The 20276-nt window shown below is 47.1% G+C and overlaps 1 protein-coding gene across 2 annotated transcripts in view; it reads right to left on the bottom strand.

The window, feature by feature from the left end:
* MRAS (muscle RAS oncogene homolog) overlaps positions 1 to 19918 on the bottom strand; it is a 40792-nt gene extending 20874 nt beyond the window's left edge. Inside the window, exons 1-2 of one of the 2 annotated variants that reach the window (XM_075757001.1) lie at positions 19785 to 19918; positions 19363 to 19533 (exon numbers count right to left, since the gene is read on the bottom strand). The gene's annotated coding sequence lies outside the window, so the exon portion shown is untranslated. Of the gene's footprint in view, positions 1 to 19362; positions 19534 to 19784 lie in introns of those variants that run through there. The other variant, XM_075757002.1, reaches the window with a different exon arrangement.
* Positions 19919 to 20276: the final 358 nt, after the last annotated feature.

Raw genomic sequence — 20276 nt, 5'->3', positions numbered from 1 at the left:
CTCTGGGAGTTACATTCCCACCTACAGTCACAGCTCGATGCCAAAAGAGAAAAACTCTCAATTTTTTAAATGAGGGAATCTCCTCTCCTCCATCCTCCCCAGCACCACGTTATGTATGATGACAAGGTTCAGACTGCACTTAAGGGATTTCTGCAAACACAGGAATAACTCCCCATATGCATAATCTGTATGTTGTGCAGGTTAGATGCCTTGACCCCTAATTAAGGTCATGTAACATACATTTCTCCTTGAACCAAATGGTTAGGAACTGTCTTAGTTTCTCCTCTGAAAAGAAAACCCTGGAAGAGGGGAGAGAGGGTGATCACAGAGGTGAGATTGCTGAAGCTAATAAAAACTGCAAAGGCCTCTTGTCCAAGTTGAAACAAGCCAAAATTTTCAGAGCAAGAAGAAACGTGATCAAGTTTGCTTGTTTCTAAATGATCTTTGGAGAAATTCTTGAGAACAGCAAGAATTTCCACTGCAAGCAACTGCTGCTGCACAGGGAGACGACCACAGACCAGCTGACAACTCAACCAGTCTTATTGCAGTTCCTCACCATAATCCCAAGGAAAAGTCTCTTACCCCCGTTTTAGGGAGAGTAAGCAACTTTCTCATGTTTACAAGATGACATCATCAGCAAGCAGCATGCTTGGCTGGATAGAAACCTATGGATTTTTCCTTGGAAGACCAAGTTTTCTTTCTGTGTAATCCCGCTAGGTCCAGACAATCCTCACAGGCTCTTTAGGACAGAGACCCTGGCTAAACCCCTGCCTCCCCAACACATTTGACAACAATTTTTTGCTTTGCCCATCACCAAGATTTCACCCCATCCTTCTTTACATAGCGGAGCAGCTCCAGCCAGGCGGTATGAAAGGCCGATTGTTAGTGACATGGTGGGGGACAGGCTGCGGATGTGAAAACCATACTCTGTTTGTGCACGATTTTTGACCTCATCATAAAACCACAAGCTACTGCTCGGCAGACAAGCATTACATTTTCATTCAGTACCAGCCCCTTTAACTCGGTCCTAAGAAGCCTTGAGCTTATCTTGCTTGAAATGCTCCCCAAAGTACTAGGATAATATTTAGCCCATTATACAAACTGTGACTCTGCCCAACATGCTTATGGGTTGAATCAGGGTATTTGCTTCCCGTCGTTTCCAGAGGTTTGGCCATACTGTACATCTAAGCTACATAGCCTGGGAGAACAGCAAGAACTGAACTGATTTTTTTTTATTTAAAAAAAAAAAAATAATCAAGAACTGTAGGCTGGTTTGTTGAGCACAAACACCAATATTTTAGGGGATGCTAGCACGAACAGACGAAAATGTCTATTGAGTGTCAAAAGGCAGCAAGTTTAGATGTTTCTGCAGGGCTGTTTCTACTGCTCGTGGAAACACTCTACTGAGACGACAGGTCCCCTGTGCCCACTATGCAGGTACGTAATGCAAACCCTTCAAAAGCCAAGTATTTCACTCCCTCTACACCTCCACCTGCCCTGATAACCAAAGCAAGAAGACAGCTCATGCCTTGACAAGATTATCATCTAAACCAGCTAATAAATCAAACCTTAAAAACAACATGTGTCACCTCCTGGAAAACATTAAACATTCCCAAATGCGTGCAGAGCTTCCACGCTGGCTGGTTACGTCACTACGGGCAAGTGCAAAAGACTTGGGCTGATTTTCACGTGTTTTTGGCAAGAGTACTGACACGGTCTTCCTCAGATGGGAGCAAGAATAAGCGTGTTTGCTGTAGATCTGACTGAGAAAAACGAAGCACAGACATTTTTATCTATTGTCTGAATACAAAGCAGCATGTGGTAATACGCTAATAAGCTCTGATGATAATAATCTTACAATTTATAGTTGTTTATTTTGAAGGAGCCAAGAGAAGGATCCATACCCTATGCTGATGAATGCAGTCAGGGCTCTGGTTAAGTCACTGGAAGGAGGCTGATTTATACCACCGCCTTCATAACCACGGGCAAGATCTGTGTCTTGACAGAATAAGCCAGTAATGCTGAGACAGTCAGAAATGTGGCTACTGGGATAGATGGCAAGGAAAAAAAGAGAAACACAGACCTAAGAGTGTCACTGAGGCTGAGCCTCCTCTGCAAAAAGGATTTTTTTACAGAGGCAGAATAAACTGCATAAAACCTCGTTTACCTGTCTGGACATGGGGATGGAGTGGAAGGGCTGAGCTATCCCCTTGGAGCAGCCAAGTAAAATAAAAAAACACCAAAGACGGAGAAATTCAGCTTATTTTGTCCGACTGGACCACCAAACTCCAACAGGTCACCACAACATGTAGTTAGTGTATCCAATCCCCATCCTTGTTGCAAAACGTGCCCTGAATGCAAGTGGAACAGATCTCAGCTTAGGTAAATCATTATAATTTCTGTTCATCGGAGCGGAGGTGTAGCCACATACAACAATAATAAAATCGACCCCAGATACTTGATACTCAATGTGTGAGCACCCCTATCCCCGGTTCCAGCTCTGCTCTCCCAGAGGCAGAGCTCCCAGGGCAAAGCCGTTGCAGCAGATAAAGAGCTCAAAACCAAGCCCTGGATTTGCAGGGGAGGTTAGTGCAATTAAAGACACCAGCTCCCTGACAGAAAGCCCAGCATGACAGTGATTTACAGTCTCCATGGCAACACATGACACAAATTGTTTAATTCTGTTACGAAACCTCAGGAAAAAGCTGCATCAGGATCTGCGTGAGAACCACCAGCTCCCTGCTCCTCTGCTGCAGCTCTTCAAAAACTGACAACTTTAGGGAGCCCACGGCCGCTAGAGCAATAGGCTGAGATTTAGCATATAATTAGGTATATGTATGTCTGTATGCTGACCCCAATTCCATCAGCCCATGGCCAAGGGAATTTTTCTATCATTGGCTTGCTTTGGTCCACAGATAGATCTTCACATATGCCCTGCCAGAGCTCTGCGTACCTGAAGACGACCACCTCAACTGAGGCCGAGGAAGACTATCAGCCATGGAGGCTGCCAACTACTCCTACGATTGCAATTAATAACTCTTCCTCTAGCCACAGCTCACTCGATTACGCCCTTTTACCTGGCCACTTTGCAAGCATTAGCAGCTCCATGCAATGCCTCCAGGGCTGAAACTCTGCAAGATCTGAACACTTCCCTCTCTGTTCCTCTTTGCAGACTGCTGGCTGTGGCCATACAACCACCACGACACACCCAGAGACGCTCGCCAGGTACCAAAATAGTTCAGCCTTATGTGTTGCAGGCAATTCCTTGGACTGGGAGCTACTGAGAACCCTTGAAACATGGGATGTGCCCCTTTCAGGAGGCAGCTGCCTCCCTTGAGCCATGTTGATCAGGACCGAACGAACTTCAGGAATTTCTCCTTCAAGTTGGCATGACCATGTCCCAAACCTTCGAAAGCCAAAGGACCCACAGGTGTATGAACAACTACTGCCATCTATTATTAAATAAAGATGATTAACTCTTAGCCAGGTTTCCTCCAGTCTGTCAGATTTCTTGCGTGGTCAATGCCTCAAAAAGGACGCACCAAGCCAAAGCTGGGCTGCATGCAAGCCTTCAGTGGGAAGTAAGCATGGAAGAGATCTGTCATGTGGGAAGCCAGAGCCTGATGCCCTTTGTAGTTCTGGCATTAAGTTGTTCAAAACCCAAGTGAAATTTCAACTCTCTGAGGTTTTCTACTAAGGAGGATCCTGCCAGGTGAGAGCGCTCTCAACTCCCATCAGCTTCCAGGAGATCTGATGGAGCCCAGCACCTGGCAAGACCTGCACAGGAAATTACAGGCATTTCCCTTTGGAGCAGTGATCAAAGCACTATCAGATTACTACTAAAGTGGAGAGAGAAAAAAAAAGTCATAAACCAACTGTTGTTTAAAAATAAAATCCTCAACCCAGCAATAAAAAGCTGCAACCAGTTGGGTTTTGAATTTGGGAGATGTAGCTGCGGGTCCTAAAAGTGGCCTCATAAATTCTCCTCCAGCGCAAAAAGATGCTGCACCCTGAGGGCTGTGCTCCCTGAACTCCTCACCAGCTTCCCATGCCAGCCAGACCTTTTCTCCTTTTCAACCCAAGACCACATCACCTCCCCCGTCACACAGATGCTGCTCGGATTTACTGTAAGAGAAAGAAAATGCACCAGGGGAGTAATGAAGCACTTGAGATTCACACAAAAGGCAGCTAAAGGCAGTAGCTGCCTCATGAATACTTGGTAGTTATTTCAGGAAACATGGAATTATAGTCTGTACAAATAATAATAATAAAAAGCCACGTCACTGGAAATTGCTAAGGTGGTAGGCGGCCCCCCATCTCCCCCCGCTGTGAATCCTTAAGCGATAAGGAGGAGCCCTTCCCTCGCGGTAGCACTGAGCTGCTGCTTTCTCCTGGCCAGGCTGGGCTTGGGTGCTCACCTGTATTTACTTGGAAGCACGTGCTTGTTGGTGTCCTGATCTGTATGTAAATGCAGCCCAGCATGCGTCAATCATATTGACAAATGTCATCCCTAAGAACTCACTTCCCTCCCCCAAATCCTCCTCTACCTCCCCCAACCACTCCCTTAATCTTCAGCCTGTTTCTCTCCGTGATTTAGTGCCCTTTTCAAAAATATGTAAGAAGATCCCTGTCACTCTGACAAGCCAACACTCAGATGCAGAAGCCAGATTTTAATTTTTTTTTTTTTTTTTTAATTAAAAACAACACTTTGGGACATCTGTAGAGTTACAGCACTGCCGCTAACATTTTTGTAGGAGAATCCAGATATGTGACCAGAAAGCAGCTATGTGAGATCCATTCCTGTATCTCCCAGACCTTGATTAAAACCATATGGATTCCAGTTTAGGGGTGTCCACTGGAAGCTGATCCAAGACTTTTGCTAAGGCGTGAAATGAGAGCATCCTGACACATTAGACCGGGCCTTGAGGAAGCAGATGGCTCAGCTACTTTTACTTCCATCACCTCTGTGTGTTTAAATCCACCATCCCTTTCCTTACTCATTTATTTCCAAAGCTCTCAGGAGACATCAGGGGATGACAGATTCTTCTATTACTCTTGAAAATTCTTTGCTAGTGAGGCCAGGAATGCCTCTCCTATGTTATCATGGAACTGATGAAGCTGACCTAAACATACTGTAGCAAAAAATCAGATATCCAAGATGTTCCCCTGCCCTGCCCAGCCAGAGATAACACAACAAGAACAAATTTACAGTGGAGGAAGCGGCTTCGAATTCCAATAGCTGCCCTTCCTGCTCGCACAATCCCTGGAAATGGGCAGCTTCCCTCCTACACATCCCACCCTGCTGACACGCCAATATAAAGACCCCAAATCCACTGCCCTGGGTGGTTTTGCTGCTCTGTTATACTGCTCAGTAAGGTTTCCAAAGCAACAGCCCAGCGCTGTGACAGCGCTTGATTTGCAGCCAGATGCTCTGCTGCCTGCACATGGCCCCACTGCTGGTGATGCAGCCAGATGTGTGTGGCACAGCCAGATGTGCACAGCCCTCCTGGCCTCAGCTGGCATCACCTTGAGCAGAGTGGTCCGTGTGCCAAATTTGTGCACTATGGAGCTGGAGGAGGTGGATCCCAAGCAGCGCCAAAAACTGCCTAGCATGGACTCAGGGCATCACTCTGCCTTCCCCACCACGGCCCCCCATCCCCCTGCCAAAACAATGGGTGCTCGATAGTACCCTGACCATGCTGTGCACCTAGCCCCTGCCCAGCTCCTCGATGGCTCATTGCACTGGGGTTTTATGGACATCATGATACGCACAGGGCGGGCATGGCTGAGCCAATGCAGACTTCACGGCACCTACGGATGCTTTGGAGATGGTTTATGGATAGAAAGGGTACAGGACCATCTCATTCCAGTCACCCTCCTGCAAATCAGTCAATGCATTTGGCTCAACGTTTGTCTTCCAGTCAGGCTCAATTCAGTATTTAATGCTTTTTATATCTCCAGTATTGCTACCGGATATAAATGGCTTTTTAAAGACTCCCTTCCCTCCTGACAAACACACTTTGCCTCTCTTCAGACAGCTGTAGAGAGCTGAAGGCTGCGAAGCTCCCTGGTAATAGCATTTCCACGTCGGGATGGGTGAATCCTGTCAGGTCGACGGCTGATGGGTCAAGGACAGTCCTCCTGGTTCCCCACAGTTCATTTAATACTCATTTACAGGTACAGAAGAGCATACAGTATGCTAGCCTCTGATGCTGGACGTTTAGTAGAACTTCACCAGGATGAAATTCAGAAGATGAAGGAACAGCCATCTCCCAGGTTTACACAAATGGGCATGTTGCAGATTTTGGGTAGAATTTCATGACTCTCAATTCCAGAACCACATAGAAGGCTATTTTCCAGGCATTTCCCAGGTCCATGTCATTACTCTGTCACTTGGAAGACTCCAACATCTCATCACTGGCCCAGGCTCCGTAACAGTCATTTTTTCCCAGGCTCGTTACAGTGCCCGCCAAGAGCATGTGCCTCTTATTTACGTACAACATGCTGGGGAGGCAACTCTGTACTTGGCAAATCCAACAGGCTTATCTGAGAGGACTGTGGGCAGAGCTTGGGGCTGGGTACCGGGGAGAGGAGCGGGATGGAGGGGATGCATGTCCCCCTCTTCTGCTCCACTTACGGTGACCCAGAGCTGCACGAGGCCACAGCATCCCTGTGAACCCCTCTGAGGACAGGGTGCACGTACACCACCAGCATTCCAGCCACGTGCCGGGCTGGCCCCCGTGCCTCTTCTCAGCCCTTCTCTCTGGCAAGCTGCGTGTCTATCTGCTCCCTCCCTGCTGTCCTCCTCCTGCTCCCTGCCAGCCTGGGCAAGCCCTCCTGGTGGCAAATGCACACCTTGACACTCAGACCAATGGGCAACTGGCCAAACCACCCTTGCGGAACAGAGTTTACCCATGCATGACTCAAGTCCTCCCTCCTATCGAGGGCATTCACCCTGCCGGCACTGGAGAGAAGCATCCCACGAGGACGCTCCTTCAGAAAAGATGTACTGGAGTCCCAGTCGGTGCTCCTCAGTACCTGTGCTTCGCTGTTGGATGCTCAAGTTTCTCCTCTGGTGTCACGAGTGGACGATTCCCCATATATCAGAGAGCAGCAGCCAAAAATCAACACCTCTTTGAAAACACTGTACGGGTCAGTTGACCCAGCTTCAGAACCCTGTGGCCACCTCTCACCCCCCAGTTTCAGCACAGACCTGCATCAGGACACCCTAAGCCTGTTCCTTCTGTGCTCAATCTAAACCCTCTGCCTCAACCTTTAAGTCATTCAACTTGCAGCAGCGTGGGAGGGTATATATGTACATTCATTAACACTTCCATTATGCCCCGTGGTTTGGCAGGTGGTGCTGCATTATGGATTTAAACAGTGCCAGCAAGCAAGTCTACAGCACTTCACTGGATTAGCATGCTATGGGAAATCATACCTCAGAAGTGTTTTGCACTCTCGTGAAGCACCTCCAATGAACAAGGCAACAGCAGGGCTCTAACCACCACTACCTCTGTGCAATCACATCAGAAATTCACTCACAACTTCAGGAAAAGATAAACTCAAAAAAAATCAATTGCCATTGGGGGGGGGGGGGGGGGAAGAAAAGAAAAAGGAAGAGCCGTTAAAGGGAGAGGCACACCCTCCGCTGCCATCACCACAAAGCATCTTTCACACACACCAAACAATAACACCTTCTGCTTTTCCCCTATAAACTGTTTCTAGCATTCACATGGGAGAAACACACCGCACACAGTTATAGTCATTTCAGAAGTCAGCCTTGAAGGTACTCAGCCTCCCAGTGCCCCACACCAAAGATGATGCCATCTGTCTAATCATCAGGCTGGCAGTAACAGATTTCCAGAGACTGTGCAGTCAGATTCCCTCAGGGAATGCCATCCCAGAGGGATGGGGAGATGCGCTGGCTACACCCGACCCACCAAGGAGCTCCTTCCCTGCAGCAACACGGGCAGCATACCCACCACTAGGTATTGGTGAAGAGGTGGCTAAGGACCTTTGATGGGACAAGAGGAAAAAACATTGGTCAAACACTGACATCACAACATTGCTCATCATTTACTTGGGCTGGACACACTCACTTTTCCTTAAGTGTGAGTGGTTCCATGTGTAGTAGTACCTGCAGTGGTACAGAGTGGTGGGTACCACAAGCGTACAGGACTTCTGCTTTACCTGGGAAGGGTCGTTTCACAGGTAAGACCACACATGAACTGAAGAAAGCAAAGTAAGTGGACAAAGTATCTGAGTCTAGACTTTCGAGATCAAATCAAGAGCTACTTTCAAAGAAGAATCTCTCGTTCTTGATTAGCTCTTCCAGAGCATCATTTTGGTTCAATTACTCTGCTCTCCTATGTGAACAGGTTTCCTTGCTCAGAATCTCCCGAGTTTTAATCCCCAACAGATCTCAGCTGAGAATATTCACAGAAACATTTAGGTTCCGCTATGAGAGCCCAGGAAAATCCATTTTTTCTTCCATTCACTACACACCTGTGAAGCACAGGCATCCTGCTGCAAGGTCACAACAGAATCAAGACATCAAGGTCTTTTGTCAACACTAGTGGGATACAGCGATGTGTTGCTCTGACCTTATGGTAGATCTCATATGCCATTCCTGTGCCTGTATAGTGCCATCATTTTTAAACATCAAGCAAAGAGATGTTAGCCTTAGCCTTGGTAACTCAGGTAAATCTCTCATTTGCACCATATTTACCATATCAGACTCACAGAAAGAGCAAGAAATTTGGATTTGACCCTTCTTTGAACTGCTGGGTTCTTCCTAAGGGACATTGACTCCATGGAGGCATCATCTTCATATGCTTCAAGCACACAGCAAAAATAAAATTTGAACTGAAAGACAACCGTAGATATCCTTATGTTTTATCTTGACCTTGTGAGTTATAACACTACCTGGGATGGTTTACCCTGATGGTGTCTTGACATGTTTCTGCATATAAAAATATCTCTATTAAAAGCACAGATAGAGATGGCATGGACTGCAGCCACTTGAAATAAATAAAGCCCCTAAAGCATTATGGGCTGGTAAGGGACAAGATTACTTCCATCCTGCTACAGCATGTTTCAATTTAACCACTGCATCTCTCAGCACTTTTGGTTCATATTCTTTTACCACACAGAGACACAAGTTTGGTATACACCCAGCCTTAGGAAGGGGAAATGATATTTTGGGTCATCAGCTCCACCCACCATGTCCACCCACCCCTCCACTCAACAAGGCTTTTGAAGTGCACCGGTCTCAATGGGAGTGAGAGCACATTAGCTCCTGAGGTTAGGAGGCATTTTGGGAGCTCATTGGGGCCAAGCGGCTTCATCAGCAAGTCCATCACCTCCCGCTGCCCACAAAGACATCCAGCCCCTCTGCCCCCATCACGGATGCATGCAGGCACTTCCTCACCTTCCCCAGCTCCTCGTTCATTGCCTTCAAGGTGGTAGACCTCCATCCACCACCTGAGTTCTGAAACCCTTCATCTCCTTGGCTTAGACAACTCCTCTTTGTCCCTTCCCACCTCTCAGTTAGATCCGTCCACCTTTGTGAGCCTTCCCAAGCCCATGTGAACTGCAACTGATGTTATTTTTCTGTATTTCCCCTCCCAAACCAGATAAGGCAATCTGACTTCCAAATCAGAGAACTGCTCCCAGTGTTTCATGCAGCAAAAGGATTTATTCTTACACTGCACAAAACCAAACAGATGCTTCAACACAGGGTAAGTCTGAAAACGTAACTTTTCTGCTTTACTTCAACAACCTAACATTTATTCGCATATTCTTGGGAGGCCAGTATGTAAACAACAGGGAGTGACTTGCTCTGCTCAGGAGACCTTAGAAAAAGAGTTGTATTTCTCTGCCCTCCTGGATCCAGTAAGTCATCCTCCTGAGGTTCCAAGAGTTTCTGAAGCTCCTAATTTAAAAATCCAAGAAATAAAAATGGGTTGCTGGAGATCTTTACCAATCTTTTTCTCTACCAGAAAAGTAGATTGAAACTGTTCTGTTATTTAATAATTCAAATCCCAGATGTTTAATTAAACAGACTTGCTACGTTGCAAAAAGAATAAGAAATTATATATCCCCTTAGCTAACTTTGCTGATTAACATGACTTTTCATGCTCCACAGGCATTCAGTCCAAGTCAAACTTTTGAAGATGGACTTAACACTCCACAGGTAAATCTCACGTAACAAAACCCTCACAGCTGATGGGACAGGGGTGATGAAGCATCTTATCAGCATCTCTGTGCTGCATGAAGCCATTTGCAGAACGCACAGAGGAAATGATGCTCAGCAGAGCATCTTAACAGAGCTTTTCAGACCACACCTCAAGAAAAAGCAAATGGTCTGCTCAGGTCCTCATGCCTGCTATTTTGCCTGTTTGCAGATTAAATTTAAAAGCATCCACATGTGGAGGAAAGAGAAGTCTCTCTCCCAGAGCTCTGCCCTTGAGCTACAAAATATTTTCTGAGGGAAGAGCTGCAAGTACTCATTCAAGTCCACCTCATTGCTATGGCTCATCATAACACTTGGACTTTTAATCCAGAGTTACAATCCTACCGAGGTCTCTTCAGGTGGAAGCAAAGCAGGGTGTGCACAGGACAGGCTCAAGCGATACCTGCCTTGTTCTCCAAGGACGGTTATGTCAGAGGTAGACTTGTGGCTAGGCAGATACCTAGCAGCGAAATCATATGCTACTCAGAGCTACGACGGCAATACTTGATGTTGCACTGTCGTTTCACAAAAACAATTCACAATGGCTTGGGGTTTTGCCAGAGCACTAGGGCATGTCTCCTCTTCCTTGGTTAGCTGGAGAGTCTTGTCCCCACTAAATGCCAGCAGCCATCAAACCAACCTCCAGTCTGCAGCTCAGCGGCAAGCACTCAAGCTGGAAGGATTCCCTCAGTGATCTCCCCCTTCCCAGTTCATCACCCCACAGCACCAGCTCTGTGAATGCCCTTCATGACTCTTTCTGATAACTTCTTCCCAAAAGGAGTTCTACTTTATAGATAGATGTTCCGCCCCGGCAAGTCTTGTACTTACACTGGTGGCACCAATACTTCCATACCAAGTATTACACAAGACATCAGCTACATATTTTCTGAAGATCATAATCTCTACTTAATTGCCAGCTGTCTATGCAGACCACTCGAGCTATTTGGGTATGTTAAGTACAGATGACAGACCCGATAACAGTGTCTGGATGTGCCTGAAAGATTAAATTCCATCTGCATCATGTTACTTTTTGTCATTTCATACCTTTTTGGAGTCTTTCTGTGTCAAAACAACCAACCACTAAAGAGCTTGTATCACAGGCTCACAAACTTAGAGAAGAAAATCCTCTAAATGCTCTTTTGGAGTGACCTGGAGACATGCTGCAGTGGATGTTTTAGTAGTCCTTTAAGTAGGAAGGCCAGTTCCAGAAAAAAATGGATGGGATTCCCATTGCACCAATGTCCATTAACATCCTTTTAAATTGGGTTGGGTGGGTCTTTGTTCCAGCTATTGTATATCAGACTCACCATTAGGCTTTGCACTTCCAGCAATGCAAATAACAGATCCCTATTCAAAAGCTTTTCAACCCCTCTTACCTTTGCAAGATGAGCAAGTATTTGTCTCCACAAACCAGAACCAGCCTTAGATTATTAAGCCCTGTTCTGTTGTCCAGTGTACCCCTCAAAAATATATTGAAGGAAGCTTAAACATGCTCATTTTCATACTGATATGACCAATTCTTAAAAAAACCCAAACAAACTCACAACAACACAAAAAGCCCAAGAAACCTGAAGATTTCACTTTAATAATTGTTTTCTACTCACTTTGAAAACTACTCCTCTCAAATAAGGGGGTAAAACAGAAGAGCTGCAGAGCACCTTGTTGTTACCAAATCCGCATTTTCTGGGCACACAGTGCTGCCTGGGTTTGTTCACAGCGAGTCTGTCTCCATCCTCTGTTCTTGGCCCACCCAGTAGTGAAATCCCAAAGTCCTTCCTCTACCTCAACCAGAGCTGAGCCACACTGGCAAGCAGGCACTTGGAAAGCTGAATTCACTGGCACTCTCAAATAGAACAGTATTGCATTAAGGAACTTTTAAATAACATAAGCAAACAAAACCCAACCTTTGCACTTCATAATTAAGTGCAAGCCAACTGAATGAGTGTCAAGACATGCCATAAGCTAAAGTATCCAAACCCTGGCATCCCTGTACCCCTACCAGGCTCTGGAAGGAGAGCTCCAGCAGCTCGTACCACAGCAGACCCTGACCTTACATCTCTTTGGGACTACTGCTCTTGTAGAGGAGTGGGCAGAAGCCGAGTTGTGCCCTGGCTCTGCCCGCTCCACTCAGGATGCGGGTACCAGCTCGTGCGGGGCTGTAGGCACGGCCTGAGGCACAGGGACACCCACCCACCGGCTGCGACCCCAGCAGAGCAGCAGTAACCGCTGCGAGGGCAAGATCCCTGCTGCAGCTCCCGGCTCGGCGAGCTCCCACCCGAGCTCAGGGAAGTCAGTGGCACTTAGCGCTCCCAGGGTTTGCAAGAAGAGTATTTCACTGTAACCAGCACAAGGTACGCGCTATAGGCCCCGAGCCAGGCACAGCATGACTTACAGCTGACTTCAGGGGCTGTAGTTTGATCCGTAAATCCTCTAGATACTTCACAAGAGTGTTGCTCAACTCCTACTGCCTTCAGCCTCACAAGAGGTAGACATAAATACTGAGCATTAGCATAGCTCCCCATGACTCATTTTTTCTCCTTTTTAAATATAGCATCCTATAAACGTGGATATATTCTGAGCAATAAAACTCATTGTTACCATTCACCAGGCAACCAAAACAAAAAATTCCTCCTGCTGCTTTTGTGACAGCTTTCTCCCCCAAAACCAACACTGGTGCCCCTCACAAGGCTGGGACAGAGTGAAGGTGGCTCTCCTCCATCAGGGAGCCCAGGCAGGACAGGGACACAGTATGGTGGCAGCAGATGCGGAGCCAGAAGCTGGGCAGAAGGCTTCATCATCAAGCCAGCCACTCACATCAACTTTATTAAAAAGAGTAGAGCTGGATCTGGGCATGGGAAGAGCAGGGACTTGCCCAGAGGAACAGACCTTCAATAGCTGTGAAGCAGCCTTTGCCAGCATCGGGGAAGCTGGGATTGCTGAAGTAGTGGTGGCATCTCTAGCTGGGGGAAATGCTCTTCATTCCACATCTTCCTCCAGACATACATCATCTTCCTCCCTCCATCACCAGGCTTGAGCTTTTCTCCTTAGAAAAGCCAAACCTCACCTTGTCTAGGCAAGGAAATGCCCCAAGCTGCCTCAGAAGCACCAAGGAGGAACCTGATGGGAAGAGCATGGACCAGAGCTTGGTGGTTTTCATGGGAATTGAGACCCGGTTTCAACACCCTCCTGCCTGTCCTGCTGCTGACTTTCCTGCGTGGTCCCATGTGCAGGTTTTAGCCTTACTGAATACTCCAGTTCCCCAGCTGTATAAATGAGATAAATAGTAGGTCCCTATCTCACAGGTATGTTGCAAAATAAATAGATTTTTGCATTACAACTGCTACAGGAATGCTTTAAAAATTGCACAAGTACCAAGACTAATCCATCACTGCTCAAAAAGAAACCTAAGATTGATAGCAAATTAAAGTCTTTCCTACACAAACATAAATACTAGATTATGCAAGACTGTTTTCTTAGTTTATCTGCTTCTTCTGATAACCATGTTTGCCTTGGTGACTTTAACTGTTCCAGTCACAAGTTGCTTGAATTCAGTGCACCAAATCATGTCTGGAGAAATGTATGTTTTGCTCTGTCTACAGTGATGGCCGAGACATCAGTTATCCTCCCAGCTGTCCTAAAGACATAGCTGAAAATACATGCTCACATCCATCCTTCTGACAAGTGACTAAAGAACAGACATTTTTTACATCTTGGACCTCTCTAGTAAGATTACCCATGAGAATCTATTTTCCACAGTATTTTTGTAATCATGTCTTCAACCTCCTTATTTAATATCTGAAATGAGTGGAGCGGCAGAGCTGCCACCCTCATCCTAGAAACTGTCATTTTAAAGACGTGATAACAGAAGCCTTTTCTTAAAACTTCCAGGAGCATGTGTGGCTTAAAAAGCTGATTCCTGTTTAAAATAATGACTAAGACTCTTAGGAATCCAACTCCCAAAGTCACACAGGTAGTTTTGAATATGTTACCCTTTTAGAGTAATTATGCCATCAAAGTTCCAGTCAAAAACTGATGAGCGTTACTAATATATTCTGATGAGTGAGCCTGTAAGTGAAAGACCTTCTTGCTTTACTTATACTCCAGTAAATCAGAAAGCACACCAAGACTTATTTTCACATACAAGAGTAACAGACCTGACCTCAGGAGACATTTAGCAAGGTTAACCCACAGCCCAGGGAGCAGGTTTATCATAAACTGGCTGTGAACTGATGCAGTGGTACTCGTTTTCACTGGAGGAGATGGAAACGTGGAGCAGATACTTGGTCTTCAGTAGACTAACGCCAGTCACTACATAAACCAGCAGTCTGGCCCACCATGTTTGATCATTACAAGCCACCATTCAGATGTGAACTAGTCCCCAGGAAGTCCTCAGAGACACTCATCTCTACACCACAAACTCAGTAGATGTAGGCAGGAGTTGGCAATAACCAGAGAGAGCAGAGATCAGCAAACCGTTTGGGGGCATTTCCCCCACCTTTGGGAAAACACATCGATTTTCCTCTCCATGAAATGAAGCGCCCACTTCAGGTAGGTTTAGCAAGTTAATACGGGAATGAGAACTGTTGTACATTCAAAAGAGAGGCTTTGTATGAAACCATATGGAATTTGCAGCAACAAAGAAGGCTTAGATAGTGGAGGGCTAAGAGGGATGAAGAAAGAATAAACCATTTTTACCACACCGCGTAAAGTTATATATTTGGTACAACATTCCTTCCAGAAGCAGAACCTTCTGAAAGGGAAGGCAAGGCAGGCGTGAAGTTTTCTGGGAGAAGGTGAAGGGGTGTTAGCACACTTTTTAAGCTGCTCTGTAGTAGTACTAGAAGAAAATACAAGAAAGAAGTTCAAGATTTTAATCTCAAGCCCATTAATAGCAAACAAATTCTGAGGCAAACAAGACTTAGCCAGAAATTAATAAAAACCCTCAGTTGTAGAAGCACTGAGCAAATCTGCTGGTCAATTTTTGGCCAGAAGAGAAGCAGCAGGAAGGGGAATCCAGTCTCAGAGTATCTCAGATACTTCAGAAGGCATGTAAGTATCTCAGCATTTGCTACATTTATGCTCCCAGTACATCCCACAAAGAAGAAACTTCTACTACCCCATTTTAGAAAGAAGAAAAGTGGGCTCAGTGAGAGGTAGATTCACAGTTACGGGTATCTATAAGAGCTGCTGACCTTAACCTACCTGCCTTTGGGCAGCCTGTGACAGAGAAGGTACCTGGGGGCAGGTTTCCCGTCTCTTCAGCTAGCTCCAGCCATTGGACTGGTCTCTGATGAAACCTATACATCTGTGCAGCACTAACCACCACTTACTGAAGAACTAGTGTCTGAAGCAGTAAAATTAGCAGGAGAGTCAGTAACAAGTACAGCAGACTACTTAAAAATATCATTAACCTCCCCCAACCCTGCCCCTACCTCTTCCCTCAATCATTATTTCAGGAGACATATTTTTGTATAATTATTTCATCATCTAAGAACAGGTGGCCAGTTTGCCATATCTCTATGTAACACTTCCATACGTATTACTCCTCCGCTGACATTTTCTCACGTATACATGCATGCACAGATCAGCAATTGCTCCACTACATTCTCAAACGGAGGATAAGAGTCATAAATCTCAAAAAAATGAGTACACCAAAAAATTCAGCATCTGAAGTTACAGCTGTTCATTTCTCCTCTCTGTTCAGAAAGAGCCAGTCATGGCTTATTGCAGATGTTACTGAAGTTGATGGACTTGCTCTAGATTTACAGTGGATACAAACACTCAGGATGTGACCCACTGCAGCACTGGACCTTTGTTTCCCCATGGAGAAAAATACAGCCAGTGACATTCAAGTAGAAGAGAAAGGCTGTACTCCCCTTCTCACGAAGTATCTTCCATCAAGTCCCTCTGTAAGCAACAACAAGAGAAAGCAGCAATAACTCCACCAAGGAGTGGGCTAACATTCCTGCCATCTGCCAGTCCCACACTCATTCTGTTTTCACTTTGACCAAATCCTCCCAACCCCTTCTGCTTTATACTTCATTAAACTTGGGTGCCTCAAACACCAAGAATAATATCGTTGATCTTTGAAAGGTCACTTTCAAGGCACATTTCCGTATCTTCTAACACAACTTCTCTTCCTCAGCCCTGTCTATAGTACTGTCTTGGAAGGCTGAAAATGAATTCCACATTTTCCGTATTCAATCTGTTCCCTCAATCCTGATTTACTAATTTATGACAGTAAAAGCTTATGCAAACACTGCCGTCATGCAAAAACACTTCCCTCTGTTCCAGTGGATTCACATTAATATTCTCCATCTCCAGAGCCTGGAGTCCCCTCAGTGTCGAGGGCTGCACAATCCCATGCTGAGGTGCAATCCCTCCTGCCTCCACCTCTGCAGGTAAGAGAGGTAAAGGGATGCACAGTCATGGAGAAATTACAACCCTGAGGCAAGGGCAGTTCCTACGCGTAGGCGCATCACACTACACTTCAGCCCCCGTGCAGGCTGCAAAGGGTGAGTGATATTGGAGCGAGGAGCCACCGAGAGTGACAGCATCGCAGAAGCAGTGCAAAGCAAAAAAAACAGGCTAAACCAAATTAAGGCTGATCCAGTTGAAGTCTGGAGCCTAAAACTTTCATTGGGCAGACTGATTCATCTGAAAGAATTGACTCACCTGTACCCAACAGGTCAGCAGGGATGCCCAGCTTGGAAACCACAGGAGGTAGGTAGAGGTTCTTAGCTTGAATCCAGCCACAAAATTCACACCCGAATTTCACACACAAAGAGGTAAGATAAAAAGGACAGGGCACAAATGAATGGTGCCAAACAGCTTTCCTCAGGGAGCCCTCCAGAATTAAGAGCAGAAGGGAGCAGAGTTTCTGCCCTGATGATCTCAACAGCAAAACAGCACTGACAGCCTGTGGTGCACGCTGAAGGGGCACGCAGGTCTTGGGTACAGGACACTGTTTCTGTCCACAGTTAAAGAAGAGCTCTAAGGAACCACAGCAGAATGTTAACAATAATGATTCATCACATTCATTTGTCCTATATTCACTTGTCCTTACGTTGCCCTTGTGCACTACTTTGCCAAGACAACACCAGCTCAAGTACAGGACTCATCCTCCTCCCTCCAGTCCCCAGATGCCATGTCTTCCCCAGTGCCAAAAAGTGTGTGGGGAGAAGGAAAGAAGTCCTCTCTAACCACCAGATGATAAAGTTCTATTTCTCCCTTTTGTTAGCCTCAGTCACAGTAAGAAAAAAAAACAACAAAACAACAACAAACCACCCAATGCAACACATACCAAAAACTCCCCCCATGAAGAAGGCAAGCTTTGTTTCTGTAATTCTTAGTTCCTCTGCAAAAATTTTTGAGCTTATGAAAACACCCACCAAAAACTTTAATAAATAGAAACTGCCTTTCACATAATTTCTGAAAACAGATGCTGGGCCAGCTCTGACCCTGGTGCAGCTGCTCTGATTTGGGAATCATGCTAGTGGGGTGTTTGACCCCCTGCAATCTGGGCTACACACTCTATTGTATGGGATATCTCCTGGAATGTAACAAAATCAAAGTCAGTCAAACAAATTGATGCAGGACTATAAAACGAAGAGTACCCACTTTCTATATGCACTATTGTTTTTAAAGAGATACTGTCAGCTTTGTATTTTCAGACTCAAGTACATGAAAGAAATCCTATCCCTATTAGGCAGTCCAAAGCTACGCTACCGAGAGGTGTTTTTTTAAAAAGCTATTACTTCATAGTTTCCTTGCCACACCCTTGTTCTTTCTCTTATCTTCTCCTAGTTTTTCTTAAATTAATAGACCCCATTTTTGCAATGCCCCTATCAGATTCAGAACAACAGACAAGCATCTTTCATAAAGGAAAATAATGACAGCTGACCCATGCAGCCCTGGGCCTTTGAAATGCATCTCTCCTGTGCAGAAAAGGCCTGAGCTAACTGTATAATTTCATACTGAAAATTCAGGAAGCACATCTATGTCAAGGTACGACTATAAAATTGGTATGCTTGTTCTTAGTACCAACTATTGTATGAACAACAGTTTCCAGATAAGACATAAACAGAACATTTCCAGTCAATAGCATCCCTTTAAGCCTGCCACCAAAATCCCAACTTAGATGACTTAAGATACTTAAGGAGTTGGTGGCTTAGGTTTTCACACGTTTGTAACATGAGGCAACTGATGTAGGAAAGTGCCAGCTGATGGGTGCAGAAGTGCTGCAGGTAGGTACCTGGGGGGGGGAGAGCCTCCCGCGGGGGTCAGGGCTCCACCGTGCACTTTGCTCTTTAACAAAACCTCGGCCTTCACCTCGAACTGCCGTGGTGTGGAGTCCCAGTTTATTGCATAAAGTGATCAGCTCGACAGGGAGGGTCACTAGAGCAGCCAAGCACACGATGGTGAGACTGGTCCACCCAAGGTCTAACTCTTAACTTGCTCCTCAACTTGTGGCCAGTGTGGCTTTATCTTAGTTTCTCCGTCTGGGAAGCAGGGTTTCCTAAACACTGTTTCTAGAGCTCTTGAGCCATTTAAAAAAAAAGGAAAAAAAAAAGTTATGAGTTTTCTTTCTAATCCCCAGCAATCCTTCAGCTGTGGTTCAGTTCGTTCTCTTAAAGCAGACAAAAACTAAAATCAGAAAAGTACTCCTCCTCTCCTTGTTTCTTTGTAGTTAAAGATAGCATCTATATCTTCCTTCTAAAAGTCTAGCAAATAACTCAAACACATGAATCTGGAAGCTTTCACAAAGTATTTAGTGGTCCAAGAGCAGGTTTAATGCAAGATAAGAAATCTTGCAATACACAGATCAGCACACGCAAGGGGTAGGAAAGTGATTAGCACGGCTCTCAATCTGCGGGAGGGGAACCCCCAAACCAAACAAAAATCCAGCAAAACCTCAACTTAAAGATCTTTCATGACACAGTGAAACTCAGAGCGACCTCCTCTCCCCCCACACACCCAGAAGAAGACACGAGACCCACAGCGGTCCAACCATGGCTTTACATAGTCCGTTTTCAAGCGTTCAGCAGGGAAGGAAAGAAGCCCCCCAGGACACCGCAAGCCCAGCGCCGCCGCCCAGCGAGACCCGCGGCACAAAGCGACCGTACCGTCCCAAGCCCGGCGTCCGGCGCGGCGGCTCCGCGGCGACAGTCGGCGACAGTCCTTTCTTCCCGACACCGATCTGCGGCCAGGGAAAGCAGCGATGCTCGGGGAGCGCTCCTCCCGGCGGGGAGGGGGGGCTCATGCCAGAGCGGGGCACCGCATTTCAGCAGGAATTACTGGGGGGAGAAGAAAGGCGAGAGGGGGAAGCCCCGCTGCAGTTACTGCTGGGTGCCACGGTGATCCCACCCCTCCCGCGGGCTTTTCACGCGTGGAGCGCCGTAACTCCTCGCGGCGCTATCCCGCACCCCCTCGCTTCGTGGGGAGGAAGCAAAAGAAACTGCGCTTTGTTGTTTTTGCTTTTCCCCCCGTGCTAAAAGCACCACCCAACGCCGACTCCTCCAACCCCTGTCCCCAAAGCCCCGCTCACCCGGGCTGCCGGGGCCGCGCCCTCAGCGCCCGCCCATGCCCGCCGAGAGGCGTCCGCGGCCGGGCAACGCCGCCGGCCCCCGCCCGCCCGCTCCCGCCCCGGCGGCCGCGGCAGGGGAGCCCGCACCCGGCCATGGCTTATATCGCCGCCGCGGCTGCTATAAATAGCCCGGCCCCGCCGCCGGGGGCCGGGCCGGGTGCCGCCGCCGGGGGTTTCTCGGCGGCGGCCGGGACCCGCCATCACCTGCGGCTCGGTGACAGCGACGTATTTCTCACTTTTGACCCATTTTTATGCCGCTCTCCGGTCGGCGCGGGGCGGCGGCGCGGCTCCCGGGGGGCCCGGGGCCCGCCGACCCCCGGCGCGGCAATGGGCCCGTCCGCCGCCGCAGCCGCCGCCGCGTTAAGGTGGACCGCCACGGCGGGAGCGGGCGGCGGCACCTTAAGCCGCCCGGGCGGGCGAGCGGCCGGTGCCTCGCCTCTCCCCGCCCGGCAC

The sequence above is a fragment of the Balearica regulorum genome, chromosome 6, assembly GCF_011004875.1.
Source record: "Balearica regulorum gibbericeps isolate bBalReg1 chromosome 6, bBalReg1.pri, whole genome shotgun sequence".
In the NCBI taxonomy this organism is placed as follows: domain Eukaryota; kingdom Metazoa; phylum Chordata; class Aves; order Gruiformes; family Gruidae; genus Balearica; species Balearica regulorum.
Note: the sequence above shows the minus strand (reverse complement) of the source record. Positions and strands in the feature narration are given on the sequence as shown.